The following is a 15,894-nucleotide window of genomic DNA, read 5'->3' as shown; positions in this document are numbered from 1 at the left end:
ACTCGTTCAAGAAGCCTTTACTGAGATAGTGCCAGAGGATGCTGAGAAGCAGGGTGAATAAGTAACCAAAAAGGCAGGGCTTCTTCCTTTTTGAAGCTTCCAGTCTATTCAGGAATGCAAACAAGTCAGCAGGTAATCATGGTGTGCACAGGTGAGATGGACTGTGATAGGGAAGTTCAGGTGCCTCCTGCAGTGGGTGCTCCAGCATCCCAGGGGACTTAGATGAAGCGAAAATGGGGGATGTGATGGGGTGGAGGATGATCCAGCATGTATATGAGCTCTAAGACAGGAGAGAGTGCATTTTGGAAAACGCTCCACAGTCCTTAAACCAGCCCCACTTCCCACTTTCAGTTCTACCCACTCTTGGCTTAGGAAATTTTCTCCTCTTTTTGCCCTGCAAATTAGCCTTGGTGGCTGAGCTTTGCTTTTTAGATTCTCATTGCTAAGGCTTATTTTGAGGCTTAGTGACCATCTCATTCCTACTGCTGGCCCACAGTAGGGAATCAGACCTTTAGTAGACACAGAGCTCTTCAAATACAGAGTGAACTTGGGACATCTGATCATGTAGGTCAAGATGAACACTACACGAGGGATAGCACAGAATATACCCGAACTGAGAGCCACATGTGAGTGAAGCTGTACTTGAGCTGACAATACTGACGTTCTAAAAGCAACAGGATGATGAGAATGTTCTAGAAGTAGAGGGTAGTGATGGTTATACAACCTTGTGAATATACTACTGCACACCTTAACATGGTGAATTTTATGGTACGTAAATTACATCTCAGTAACGTTAAAAAAAAAAAAGCAACAGCAGATGGTTGCTGGAGGAGGATGAGCTTAAATACCCCTGGTTACACTTTCTCCTTTCCTTGTATTTACTGGAAGGAGAAGGATTTGTCCTGAGACAAATAGTTTTTTCATCTTCAGAAATTCCTGACAAGCTACAACCCTGTCAAGGCATGAAAAATTTGATTAGTGCTGACTTGGTACACAGTCTATTAATTAGTACTTAAATAATTGCATGTTGCCTCTGTGGCATGATTTACAATTGCAGGCATGCTTTGATCTTTCTCATCACAGGCAGCACTGAGGAGTGAAGGAATATTTGGGAGGATCAGAAACTTGGTCCTGATTTTGTCATCAACCAGGACCTTGATGACTTCAAGGGAGTCCTCAAGCCCTGGGTTTCTGTTTTCTCAACTCTAACATGAGGGGCTAGATGCATCTGGTTTATGTTGCATCTCCATGATGGTTTAGTTCATCTCCATGATCTTGTGAATTTCAGATGTTGAAAATCTTCAGAACAGCCCTGAAAGATGAACAGGTAGGAGTTATTGTCTATATTTTACCCATGAGGTAACTAATGACCTGGGAATTTACAGGGCTCATTTGCTTTTGAACCAGTACCAGAAATGAGTTCATCTGAATTCTAGTCCCAAACTCTTAGCATGAGAGAAATGTGGACCTTTCGTTCCAGGAGTTTAGCATGTAGGAGGTATTCGGCTGGTAAGGGATTAAGGCAAGATTATAGGTTCTTGAGAAACATAAGCAACAGAGACAAGAACATCAGAAAGGGCCACTGTGACTCGGGTCATGGCTGCTGATGGAGCTGGTAAGTCAGAAGAAGTTGTTTGCTGAGAAGTTTGCATTCCCTAGAGCCCAAGTGGGTGTTGCCAGGAAACCCTGAGTTTTCCAACTTGGCAATCAGTGCACAACTGAGTTTTTATAGGAAATTGCCCAGCTCTTTGGAAATTTTATGTGGTATAAATATGGTTTTGAAATTCTATATATTAGCTTAGCAAAAGGCGGGAACATTTTGGAACCCATGGATTTAGGAGATCTGCTGGCATTGCTATTATAATTACTTTCAGCAGAATTGTACACTGTGACATTATATTGCTCAAAACGATTCAATTTTCTAATCTTTGAGACTTCTTAAAAAGAAATGGACCCCAAGTAGAGTGAAGGTGGACTGCAAAAAATAGCTTGTTCTGAATGAAAAAAAATCATTCTTGGCTCTGCATCTAACAAACTGGCTGTGTGTCCTCAGACAATTCACTTAATGTCTCAGATCCTCAACTTCTTCAACTGCAAATAAAGGGGTTAGAGGAGATCATCTTTAAGGCCCAACTCAACTCTAACATACTATGATTGGATACAATATACTTGTCCACATTCTTTTATCTAGCATTTGGGGATTTCTGCTTTTCCATCCTCTACAAATAGAACCTTTCACTGTCACACTCATTCTTCCTTGTCCTAAAAACAGAAAGCCCAGGCACAGTCTGATGCCACTTCTGAGGGCTATAGCAGGTGGCACCTAGTGTCTCTACAGTAACTATGTACATTCCTATGGAAAGTTATCTCACAGAACCCGACCTTGTCTATAAAGACAGTAAGGTATAATGATTAAAAGAATAGGCTCTAAAGTCAGGCAGACCTGGGTAAATCTGCCACCTACTAGACAGCTTGGGCAAGCAAGTTCACCATGCCCGGTACCTAGCGAGTGCTGTGGGCCTCTATTCTGGAGGGACAGCAGGGCCTTACGAAACCAGCATGAGATGGTAAATGCCTTGCAGGCTGGATTTTCAAGAGGAAATGCCACCTTTTTCTCCAACATCTCTGGCAAAATTGCTAACCAAAAGGTACCAGGCCCAGCTAGTTATGAAGGGGATGGAAGTGATCTCTATCCAAGGGACGAACATTTGATTTGAGATTTAAAGGAGTTGCTTAGATTCTTATGAAGTAATAGAGGAAGAGAAGAGGCAAAGACAGAGAAGGGGATGGATGAGAATAAAGAACAAGAAAAGAAGCAGTAGGAGACAAATGAGAAGGTTAAAGCTGATAATTTTTACTTTATGATAAAAGGAATTTCTAACAAATTCTAACCATTTTATCAAGAAGAAACAAATTCACTAACTTATATTTCTGCTTCAAGAAATGCATGGGCATTTTCTTTGCATGTGAAGTTTGTTTAAAAATCAGGCATTGAATGCTTTTTAAAAAATACCTAGATCTTTTCTGGACATGCACATTCCAATTGATAGATAGATCAAAGTGTCTGATTTTCTTACTGGTAACTTGGCAGCAGTTGCCGGTGGCTTCATATGAACCTATCAGCTGCTGTGGGATGGCAGAGCAGCTAAGAGTCCAAGACTAGTCTACGCAGGCCTGCAGCTCCCACATTCTGATGCATCAAAGCCACAGCAAGTTCCTAAAATGTGGGCACTGGATCCAGATGATTTTGGTTCAAATTTTCATTTCATTATTTCCTAGATGTGTGACTTATGGCAATTACTTACTTCTCTAAGGCTCAGTTTCCACATCTGTAAAATAGGGCTAATGACAGTATTTGCTTCATAAGATTGAGGATTGAATGAGATAATGCACTTAGCTCAATACTCACCCATAAATTTTTTTTTTTTTTTTTGACAGAGTTTTGCTCTGTTGCCCAGGCTGGAGTGCAGTGGTGCGATCTCAGCTCACTGAAATCTCTACCTCCCAGGTTCAAGCAATTCTGCTTCAGCCTCCTGTGGAACTGGGATTACCGGCACACGCCAGCACTCCTGGCTAATTTGTTTTGAATTCTTAATAGAGACAGGGTTTTACCATGTTAGTCAGGCTGGTCTCAAACTTCTGACCTCAAGTAGCCCACCCACCTCAGCCTCCCAAAGGGCTTGGATTACAGGCGTGAGCCACCACACCCAGCCAACAATATTCAATACATACTCAATTACTATGTTCTTTTTCTGGGAACTCTAGAATGTAGGATCTTATGATTGGTCCCAAGTTCAAAGATACAGGCAAGTAAGTATAATATAAGAGTGTAGATACAGATTTTGTAGGATATATGCGATGGCCTCTGTCCCATATCAATTTAATACCTATTTTCCAGAAGATAATATCCCAGAAGATATCCCCTGAAATCCCAGAAGATAAAAAAAGAATTTTTTTTCTAACAATTAGAAACATGATCTAAAAAACTACCAAAGGTATATTCATTCAGCCATGCAAATTGTAAAACCATAGCAATCATTCTATTTGTTTGGTCACAGTTTAGAAGAGGAAATTTGCTATAAGAAAAATAAATACAAACAAATACACAAAAAAAGTTGAATGCCACCTGCAGAAGAAGCACCAATCCCACTATTTTACCCTGCCTACCTTCACCATATTTCTCATAATTGCCTATGAAAAGTAGTTGCCATTCATTGTACCAGGCAGTGAGCTAAGTGCTTTATGGACCCTGCCTCATTTAACTGTCCCCAGAGCCCTATGAGTAGGCATGTTAGTGCCATGCCCATGTCACGGATGAGGAGATATGCCAGGTCAGAGAGGCGAGTTGGGGTTCACACACAGCAGACTTGCTCCAGGGCCTGTGTTCTCAACACTGCATCGTGCTGCTTCTGATCTGGATTGTCAAATCTTAGCACTCAGCACTCCTGGCTTGGGTAGAAGGGAATGGGCCCAGAGGTGCTGAGAATGCATGTCATGTACACCTAGGGTGGAAGTTGGAACAGAGAGTATGTAAAGAGCCTGGGCTAAGACTGAAGCCAGCATGATGAAAACCAAACTCAAGCAGTTTTGTTTTTAAAAACCAATAGGAGTAGTAAAGTAGAAATGTAAATCTCAGTTATCTTATCATACCACCCCATAGGTGCTTCCAGTAGTTACTTCAGAGCTATCAAACATATATCTGAAATAACGGTACTCTGCATATACTTGAGTTCTCTTCCCCAGCTTGACACTCCAAGGAGTCAGGTGTTCTCTGGGCCAGATCATTTCCCCACAAACATTGCAATATGCCTAGCCTTCTCATTATATGGATGAAATGTCATCATATGGATGAAAAATGGGATTATTTTATCATTTGACTCTTCTCTCTAGGATTCAAGTGCTTTTATTTATAGACTTTCATGATTTAACCAATTCACCCGAGAAGTAGGAAGAGGGCAGCTTTATTATTTTCAAACTGCGGACTGAGAAATTGAGATATGCAGAAAGAAATAAAGCTGCTCTGCAATTTGGAAAACCATCTGTGATGCTATAAAAACGTCTCACTGTACTCTCGACCACATAAATCACTATTTTTATTGCCTTCTCTCTGGATGAGATGTGGTTTAATTTGAGAGAGCTGTTTATCATTTGGCAAGCTAAAAGAACCAAATTTCAAGTCTCCATTCTAGTGGGTGGTAAGAATAAAGGGAATTTTCTTTGAGGGAAGAGGAAATGATAAGAATAGGAAGGAAACAGTTAGATCTAAAAAAATCGATTCTGAAACCCTTTGGATAATCATGGATTTAATTTGCCCAAGCATGGTTGTGGGGTCACATGGATTGGGTTTGAATTCTAAGCCACCATTATGACCACTCACTTAATGTTTCTTCCTACCACTCCCGTTCTACAGTGAGCCCATGACTAAGATGACAACAGCTTAATTGAGTTGGTGCATGATATGGTTTGGCTCTGTGTCCCCACCCAAATCTCGTGTTAAACTGTAATCTCAAGTGTTGGACATGGGACTTGGTGGGAGGTGATTGGATCATGAGGATGATTTCTAATGGTTTAGCACCATCCCCATAGTGCTGCCTCATGATAGAGTTCTCAGGTGATCTGGTTGTTTGAAAACATGTAACACTTCCCCTGCCTTTCTCCTGCTGGCCATGTGAAGGTGTGCCTGTTTCTCCTTTACAACTTCTGCCTTGATTGTAAGTTTCCTGAGGCCTTCCTAAAAGCAGAAGCCTTTACAGCCCACAGAACTGTGAGCTGATTAAACATCTTTCTTTATAACTTACCCAGTCTCAGGTAGTTCTTTATAGCAATGCAAGAACAGACTAATGAAGAAAATTGGTACCAGAGAAGTGAAGCCTTGCTACAAAGATACCTGAAAATGTGGAAGCAGCTTTGGAACTGAATAAAGGGCAAAGGGTGGAATAGTTTGGAAAGCTCAGAAGATGACAGGAAGATGAGGAAATGTTTGGAACTTCCTAGAGACTTGTTTAATGGTTTTGACCAAAATGCTCATAGTGATATGGGCAGAGATGGCCAGGTTGATGAGGTCTCAGATAGAGATGAGGAACTTATTGGGAACTGGAGGAAAGGTCACTCTTGCTATGGTTTAGCAAAGAGACTGGTGACACTGTGCTCCTGCTCTAGGGATCTGTTCAACTTTGACCTTGAGATAAATGATTTAGGATACTGGCAGAAGAAATTTCTAAGCATCAAAGTGCTCAAGATCTGGCCTGGCTGCTTCCAAAAGCCTAACTCATCTGCATAAACAGAGAAATGACCTGAAACTGGAACTTATATATTGAAAAGGGAGGCAGAGCATAAAAGATTGGAAAATTTGCAGCCTGGTCATATGGTAGAAAAGAAAAACTCATTTTTCTGGGGAGAAATTAAAGCCTGATACATAAGTAAAGAGGAGCCAAATACTAACAGTCAGGACAACAGGGAAAATGCCTATGAGGCATTTCAGAGATCTTTGGGGCAGCCCCTCCCATCACAGGCCTGGAGGCCTAGGAGGGAAAAATGGTTTCATGGGGCCAGGCCCAGGGCTCTGCTGCTTTGTGCAGCCTTGGGACATGGTGCCCTGCATCCCACCTGCTCCAGTTCCAGCTGTGGCTAAAAGGGCCCTAGATACTTCTCAGACTGCTGCTCCAGAGGGTGCAAGCCACAAGCCTTGGTGGCTTCCATATGCTGTTAAGCCTGCAAGTACAAAGAGGGTAAGAGTTGAGGCTTGGGAACCTCCACCTAGGTTTCAGGCGATGTATGGAAAGGCCTGGATGTCCAGGCAGGGGTCTCCTGCAGGTGCAGACCATTCATGGAGAATCTCTAATAGGGCAGTGCAAAGGGAAAATGTGGGGTTGGAGCCCCTACACAGAGTTCCCAGTGGGGCACTGCCTAGTGGAGCTGTGAGAAGAAGGTCATCATCCTCCAGACCCCAGAATGGTAGATCCACTGACAGCTTGCACCATGAACCTGGAAAAGCCACAGGCACTCAACATCAGTCCATGAAAGAAGCCACAGAGGATGTACCCTGCAGAGCCACAGAAGCAGAGCTGCCCAAGGCCTTGGGAGCTCACTCCTTGCATCAGTGTGGCCTGGATGTGAGACACAGAGTCAAAGAAGATTATTTTGGAGCTTTAAGATTTAATGACTGCCCTGCTGGGTTTCAGACTTGCATGGGACCTGTAGCCTCTTTGTTGTGACTGAGTTCTCCTTTCTGGAAAGGGAGTATTTACCTAATGCCTGTACCCCCATTGTATCTTGGAAGTAGCTAACTTTTGTTTGTGATTTACAGGCTCATAGGTGGAAGAGACTTGCCTTGTCTCAGATGAGACTTTGGACTTGGACTTTTGAGTTAATTCTGGAATGAGGGGGACCGTTGAGAAGGGATGATTATATTTTACAACATCAGAGGATATGAGATTTGGGAGGGGCCAAGGGTGGAATGGTATGGTTGGGCTCTGTGTCCCTACCCAAATCTCATGTTGCATTGTGATCCCGAGTGTTGGAGTGGGGGTTTGGAGGGAGGTGATTGGATCACAGGGGTGGTTTCTAATGGTTTAGCACCACTCCCGCAGTGCTGTCTCATGATGGAATTCTCAGGAAATCTGTTTGTTTGAAAGTGTGTAGCATCTCCTTCGCCCCCTCTCTTGCTGGTCATGGCCTGTTTCCCCTTCACCTTCTGCCGTGATTGTAAGTTTCCTGAAGCCTCCCCCAGAAGAAGAAGCCTATAGAGCCCACAGGAACCATGAGCTGCTTAAACATCTTTTCTTTACAAATTGCCTAGTTTCAGGTAGTTCTTTATGGCAATGTAAGAATGGACTAATAGAGCACATCACTAGGGTAGCACAAAGGAGAGGGCCCAGAACCAGAGGAGAAATAAGCAGCTCATTTTTTTCATCTTTCTCAATGTTTCTTGCTCCCTCTATGTTGTTCTCATCCATTTTTCATTTCATCCCATTTCCTCTTTTTTCCCTTTCATTTCCTCATTCTGGGACAGCAAGAGGTCATGTTCTTGCTGCCAACAGTTTCGACATATTCAGTAGTCGTGACAGCCACAAAGCCAGGGCTGGACCTGTACAGAGGTCTGGTCTGCAACAGGAGGGAGTCTGTAGTGTGCAGCGGGTCTACAGCTGTCACTTAGATCCCAAGCTGCCTCTTCACTTTTAATTTTGCTCACAGTGGCTTTTGTCAAAGGCAATTTAAAAATTCAGGGCTAGGTAGTCTAATCTGTCAATCTTGTCTTTACTTTATGGTTTCCAGGTTTGTGTCTTACTTAGGAGGGCCTTCCCAATGCTAAAATTATGTATGTAAACAGATATACCACAATTGCCTAAACAGAAATTTGGGCAAGCTGGCACATTTGAAACACGGCTGTCTCCTAAAATTTGGAATGTGTGAATAGCATGCATATGCTTGGACTCTAAGATTTACTTTCTCAGGAAAAATCCTTCTAGCTCCCTCACTCACTGCCTCTGCCTCCTAGCTCCACCCTAGCCATTTCATCTTATGGTCGGGGAGCATTCAGTTGCTAGGGCCAGAAACCCACTCAGAATAACTTAAGTAAATGGGAATTACTTGCACAGTGATAGGGGAATACTATGAAACCCAGTTTGAAGAATTGCACCTGGATCACTGAAGGGCTAGAGTCTGGAGCGGCTCTTCCTCCTCCCTTTCTCTCAGTTATCTTTGTGTCTGCTCCATCCTCTCCCCACAGTCAAGCATACTCTTAGCACATGACCTTAAATGACTGTGTAACTCAGTCCTTGAGCCCACAGAATCTTGAGTCTAGCACTCACAGACAATAAATGCCTTCAGGCTTTCTGTGTCTCAGCTCCAAGTTCTAGATAAAGATGTCTGATTGGTTACAGTGGGTCATGTCTAAAGTGGGTCTACTCCCAGTTCAATTATTGGTGGCCAGGGCCATGAGCCACATGGTTGCCCCTTGGGGCAGTGGGCAAGGTAAAGTTCACAAAGAAGATGTGGTGGGGGAGAAATGACCACTGTAACTCTGTGGTCCGGTTCCCACACCCATATTGTGAGTTTTGCTCCCCTTCAAGTTTGCCCTTGATGTTGTCTCTAACTGAATTCTGTTTTCTCCCATGGTTAGATTTATACCAGATCCAGGACCTTTTAGGGAGGGCCGTGGTCCTGTCCCCTGGGGGAAGCTCTGATCTAAGACTGCTCCCTCATGGAAATTAAGAAGGGGAAAGCCTAGGCTACAGATAGAGAAGGATGAGTCATTCCAGCAGCCATGGCGAAAAGGACTCCTGGAGACACAGGGACTGTTTATGTGGCCACTCACCATCATGCAGGCCCCCAGTGGGGGCGAGGTGAGGAAGGACACAGAAAGGCTGCTCAAGTGCATTTCTGGTTTTGCTTCCTACTGCAAACGACTCTTGTCATATGACTGGGAGAGTGTGGTGGTGGCAATAAGCAGAAAAAGTTGAGTCTAAGAGTTGCTTTCTGAATTCGCTTATTAGGATCAATGTAGTCTAAAAAAGTTGGCTTTTGAGAAAATAAATCTTTTCTGTTTTCTGCAGCCAGACTAAGGATTTAGTGGTGAATGGTAGGTGGGAACGTGGTGGGACTCTGACTGGTTATACCGTCTCTGTGAGGCTCAATTCTTTTATCTCTAAAAGAGAGAACTGTCTACCTGGTGAGAGAAGATCTTTTGGGAGCCCACTAAAGTCTAACATAATGTTATTATACAGTAAGTTCTCACTTAATGGCATTGATAGGTTCTTGGAAACTACAACTTTAAGCAAAATGACATATAACAAAAGCATTTTTTTCTCATTAATGTCATAACAAAACGTTAAAGGAAGTGACATTATTTATGAACCTGCTGAATGTTGTTTTGCTTAAAGTTACAGATTCCAAGAACCTATTGATGACATTAAGTGATGACTTACTGTACTAGTATCATTTATAACTTACAAAAATGACTTAATTAATATACCACAAAATATGCAGATTTCATGTTAGAGACCAGATAAATATGAATATTTTGTTAAAATGTCTGTCTTCTCCACTTTACCAATCTTCACCAACCTCCTCCCTCCAGAATACAAAACGCCTCGTCAACATGAGAGAACAGCAGGAAGCACCAATTTGTGGTAATCCTCTGAATGGAGGAGGCTGTTACATAACCACAAAGGCACAAAGCTGCAGTTTTGAGAACATCTTCCCACGCCCGTTCTAAGCATTGACCTCAGCTATGGTTGCTAACACAGGAATCAGCACTGGTGACTTTTGAGCTATCAATCATCCTTTCCTAACACATGATTCTTTTGGAAAAATATGTGAGATTGGAGATTACCTGTGATGGTTTGGATTTAGATTTTGCCTTAAGGTTCAGGTAATGGTAAATAGGCAGGAGTTTAATAGGAATTAAGGTTATTTGATAATTCCTGGACCACTGCAGATAGAAAGGTTGGCAATTTTGTCATTTGGACTGCCTCCGACTGAAGGCACAGGCCTGTTTCACGAAGCGGTGAAACATGAACATAGCTGTATCTGCATCAAAGTGAGTGGTAAACCAGGTTAATAGTGTTGATAACCATGTTCATTTTACAGGAAACAGAAACACGAATCACTTGTTCTTACTTTTCTTTTACAGTGGTCTCAAATAGTCAAGACCCCCTGTTGGGAGGAGCTTCTATTCCTGCTCCGTGGAAGACATAGGCGTGCCAGATGCCCGGAAGATCAGAGGCTCACATTCCAGGTGGAGCACCCTGGTTCTTCTCATCAGAATCGACTAGAGAGATGGGCTCCCTCTCCATCCCTACCCAGGGGCATCGGTCAAGCTGAAAGCAAAGACAATCCATTGCCCCCAGGAGAACTGGTCTTACTCTAAATCAGGGGCCTGCAAACTGTTTCTGTGAAGGTCGGGATAGTACATTTTTTGCCTGTGTGGGCCTTCCAGTCTGTCTCAGTTACTCAACTCTGTGATTTTGAGCAACCATTAGACAGTATGTCAATGAATGAGCATGGCCCCATCTGGCCCTCTACCCACAGGCCATAGTTTGCTGACTCCTGCAAGAGTAAAACCCTTTATGAACTAGAGAGTTCCATGCTTGAACATGGGTCCAGAAAATACGGGAAGGCAAACCTCACACATTTGTGGTTGTGTGCCTCCTAAGTGCTTTGTGTCACTGTTGGCTTCCAATTCCTAGGAAGGGCCTTGGGAACCAACCATATGTTGACTCAGGGAGAAAAGGACTTTTGGGAGTGAGAGTCAGAAAATGGGTACCACGTACCCTTCAGAGCCCTCAGCTTTCAGAGTGACAGAGTAACAGATCATAGTCGACTAAATTCTCTGGCTTAAAGCATGGAGCCACACTTACCCTGCCAGGCTGGGGCCCCAGTTCTTGGACGTGGCTCGCAGTAGCCAAGAGGAATGGGCATGTGGCTAGTACAGGAGAAAGAATGCTAGGTGGCACTTGGTCAGCAACTTTCCAATATCATGTTTCTTAATTGTATCACCCAATGTGTATTATCATCCTGTCTTAAAGAAAAGAAATATGAGCCTCTCCTGCCAGACAGAAAGTTCCATGCAGCAGAAGCATGACTTTGGCATTATGGCAGACAGAGAGGTGTCCTTTTCTTGTGCCTTTCCTTCAACCAGCCTGATCCCAGCTCTGCTCAGCAGTGACCCATGCTCTCTTGACCACTTGTCTCCAGCAGACCTGTAATTTGTCCACTTTACTCCATCCTGGGCTACTGGAACTACCCCCTGTTTGGGGCTTCTCCTCCAGGGGTTCACCCAAGTTTAGAAAAGCAGTAAAATAGCCAGCATGCAGACCAGCCTATCCTTTTAATGAATGTCTTTGAAGCTACCATGTTCTAAAACATTTTCAGCATGTTTTGAAGCTTTTTTATTATTACTATAGGGAACACTCTGAAACTAATGCTATGGTTATGAGGAACTCAGAGTCATCCCCAATATGATTCCATTTCCCAACAAGTTCAAGAAACAGAATCCAGGCACGTAGTATATGAACAATGCCAAAAGATGCAACCAATACAGCAAAACTTCATGGTGTTAGAGACATGAAGGAGGTCGGAAATTACCCTCTAAGTTTGTTCTTTTAGCTCATTATTTACTTTTAAAGTACTGCTTGTGCAGAACCCAAGGACAGCTGCACATTTATTGCACATTTATATTCACTGCCTCCTGATGACATTAAATGTAAATGCCTGCAGCAGGGTATTGGTAAACTGTCCAGGGGAAGCACGAATTAGAAAAAATACAAAATAGGCTTCCCTGAGCCCATGAATTTACCATATCAAGAATATGTAAGATACATTAATTAGTTCATTAGTAGGCTTCAAGACCTTGCAGATGGTGGGGAAGGTGGGGGCGGGGGGTGGGCAGGCACTACTGACTCAAAAGTTATTGTGCGTGGGACACTTTGCCAAACTCTGAGGCCTGTGTGGGTTGAGGCACATATGTTGGGGCCTCCATCAGGACTGGGTAGAGGCCAGGGCAGGACACAGTGGTCTGGAGCTAAGGAGTACAACACACAACTCCACAGGAGCCTCAGAGTTGAGTACGTGTGCAGGGTAGTATGTTGGGGCAATGTGCATCTGTCTGAGAGTCTTCTACAGCTGAGAGCCTGGGGTCCCCAAGGAAATAGGGTGATGCCAGCGGGGAAGAGCCAAAAATGCTAATTGGCCTTCAAAATTCAGCATACACTGGGGATATCATGATTCCAAGCAGAGAAGCTAAAAGAAATGCAGTTCACCAAGGCATGGAGTTCAGGTGCCTTGTCCCAGGACCTATGTAGCATTGAGACTTCCCTGAGGTCCTTTAAATGATGCAATTATCAAGCCTCTTTTGAAGATCTTTTTTAAATGCTTTTTCTTGTTGCATTGTCTTTTTGTTTTCAAGGAAATATAGGTTCTTTGGTGAACTGTTTTATAACTACAGCATTGGCTGTAAGGAGGTGTTCATATTCTCTTAGTGTAATAACATCAAAAAGCTGAAAGAAGTCAGAGATCTCTGGGAGGGTAATGGCTTCAGAATATGCCCCTCAGGCTGCCATAGATCTGACACCCCAGAAACATTTGGAAGACAGACCGGAGTTAGATTCCATAACTCAGCTATGTGGCCTACCTGCTGGGGCTCCTATGGCCTTCCCTACCTCCACTCCCCAAGTTGTGGCAGAAGAGCCCCTTCCAAATTGTCCTGGGTCTGATTAACCTCAGTATGTTAGAAGGCAGGGGGTTGTCAAAGGCCAGGATATTCTTTGCTGTCTCTCATTGTGCTGAAGTTGTTGAAGCCTGGAGTACCAACCGGGATTTCAGACAGCTTGGAAAATGTCCTTTCTGGTTCTCCAACGGGGCCTCTTATTTGATGGGTAGCTGAGAAAGAGGAAGGCAAGGGGGCTTTAGATCTTCTGGAAATCTTGATTCTTCAGAGTTGATTGACTCATCTCTTCCCTGGAGTCAGCGACAGGCAAATTCACAATTTTACTCAGTGCTTACAAATTCCAACAGAGGTGAATAGCTCAAAAATGGCCAGTATTCTGCGCTAGAACCTGATGAAAGAAAGAGATATAGAAGGAAAACAGTGTCCTGCCACAAAGTAGCAAAGACACATTGCCTTGGTGTCAACACACTTATACTTAAAGCTTGGTTCTGCCACTTACAATGAAGTGACCTCCTGCTAATTGTTAACTTCTCTGAGTCTCAATTTGCTCATCCATAAAAAGAATGCCTCAGCGTTGCCGTGAAGGCTTCCTATAAAGTGACCAGCAGGCAGCTAGACATAGTAAGTGGTTGGTGCAAAGTAGCTGCTGCTGGGATGCTTAGGTTTCGTTCTGTTTAAGCACTCATCTAGAACTGATGTGCTATTACATCTATTTGACTGTCCTGTGAACAAAAGATAAATTGTTTCCTAGGAGTATTTTATTTTTCTAAGCTAAACACTTGGTGCATAGCAGCTTACCACTTGCATTTAATTTTCTTTTTTTGTATAAAATAAACTGAAAAACCAGTTCTTTTTTTGGCAGAATTTAATCATTGAACCTATTTTTAAAATGCTCTTTGTGTACTTTCTTTCCTTTTTAGAAAATTCCTTTTGATATTTAGGAACATGTTTAATTTTGTTCTAATGGCTACCATTGTAGGACTCTTTATTACCTTTTTAAAATTTTTTTAATCTTTTACCCTCTGGTCTGTCAGTTTTAAATGGTATCCTTTGGGTCCCTATTACTTACAGTGTAAACTCAATGATCTTATTCTACTTTCTTCTTTCTTACCCACTTCTCCCATTTTAAAAATTGTACTATTTCTATTCTGTTAGAAAATGCAATGTTTAACTACCATTCTTATATCCATATCTCCAACCTTGTATTAGTCCTAGATCTATATATGAAATGCCCACCTTCAATCCTCCTGCTGAAGTGTCCGCAGTCAGCTCTTAGTTGAATAAAGTACAATTAATTCTGCAGTGGATTCGTCAGGAAGGGCATGTGGGCACAGTATTCTTGTGTTCTTGCATCTTCAAAACTGTTTTTCTATATCATTAATATTTGAAGAACAGCTCAGCTTGATATAAAGTTCTTGACTTGCATTTTCTCAAGCTTCTCAAAGTGCGCTTCACTCACATCTTGCTTTGTATGTTGTTGTTGAGAAATCCAATGTCAGTCAAATCCTCTTCTCCTTTCAAGCTATTTTATGTTTCCTCCAAAAGGCCATATGGATTCCTTTCTTTCTCTTTAAAGCTTGGCAGTTCTAGGATATGGCTCCGATATAATCATGCCAGGTCAACTTTTTCAAAAGAACCCTTTCACTTGTAGATTCAATTCCTGATTTATTTCCAGAAAGTTTTCTCGGATTATAATTTTAAATAATAGCTATATTCCATTGTTTAGCTCTCCTCGTCCAAGAACTCCAGTTGGACGTCCTTGGCCGGTCTTCCACTTCGATCACTTTCCTCTGACCTTTTTCATTTCTTTCTTTACCTCCCTTTTGCTCTCTTGTTTTCCTGCTTTTCTTCAATGCCTTTTATTAAATTTCCATTTAAATTTATTCTCCCTTGGGTCTCATAATTTTGTCTACATTTCTGGTATGATTTTGCCATTTTCTTTGATATTCTTCCTATGTTCAATGACTATCATTTCATTTCTTCCTTTTCTTCTTTCTTGATCCATTAGTGTTGCTGAGATTTATATTTCTGATTCAGTTTTATATTTTGGATTCTTTTTATGTATCTCCAAACTCTATTCTGAGGAAAATTAATTTTTGTGGGAGTATTATGTTACAATTTTCCTCAGCTCATGGTTCCCCCCACCACACCCCGCCCCTGAGGTGAGGGAGTATTTTCTTCAGTTGAGTTACCTGGGTTCACTTTTTACAACAATTTTATTTGGATATGATTGCTGTTTTTCTGTGCCTCTTCATTCTGTGGAGAGAGCTCCTCGTGTGACAGCAGCATCTCCTTTGAGTTCTGCCCTTTTCTGTGAAGTTTCTTTTATGGAAGATGTTGATGGTGAAGTTAGGAAGAAAAAGAAGGGGACTACTGTGTCTTTTTTCCTAGAAACATTAATTTTATCTTTTCTTTTTTCTTTCCTTTCACGGCTATTTCACCAAGGAATACCTCCACTTCTCTGTATCTCATTCTCCCTAAGAAGTAGTGCTTCTCCAGGGCTACCACTTCTGAGCCTCATGCATTTCAAATCTTTTGCCTGCAGCTGGTGGTGTGAACTGCCAAGTTCCAAATTGTGCAGAGCCTTTCTTAACTTAGTTGGGCTTTCTTTTGATAGTATGCATACCTTATGTAAGTCCTTAATGCCCTCTACTGTTTTTGATATCATTCTTTTTTTTTTTTTTTTTTTTTTTTTTTGAGACGGAGTCTCACTTTGTCGCCCAGGC

This window comes from Macaca fascicularis, chromosome 13 (genome assembly GCF_037993035.2).
Source record: "Macaca fascicularis isolate 582-1 chromosome 13, T2T-MFA8v1.1".
NCBI lineage: Eukaryota > Metazoa > Chordata > Mammalia > Primates > Cercopithecidae > Macaca > Macaca fascicularis.
The sequence above is the reverse complement of the archived record's forward strand: the minus strand, read 5'-3'. Positions refer to the sequence as shown.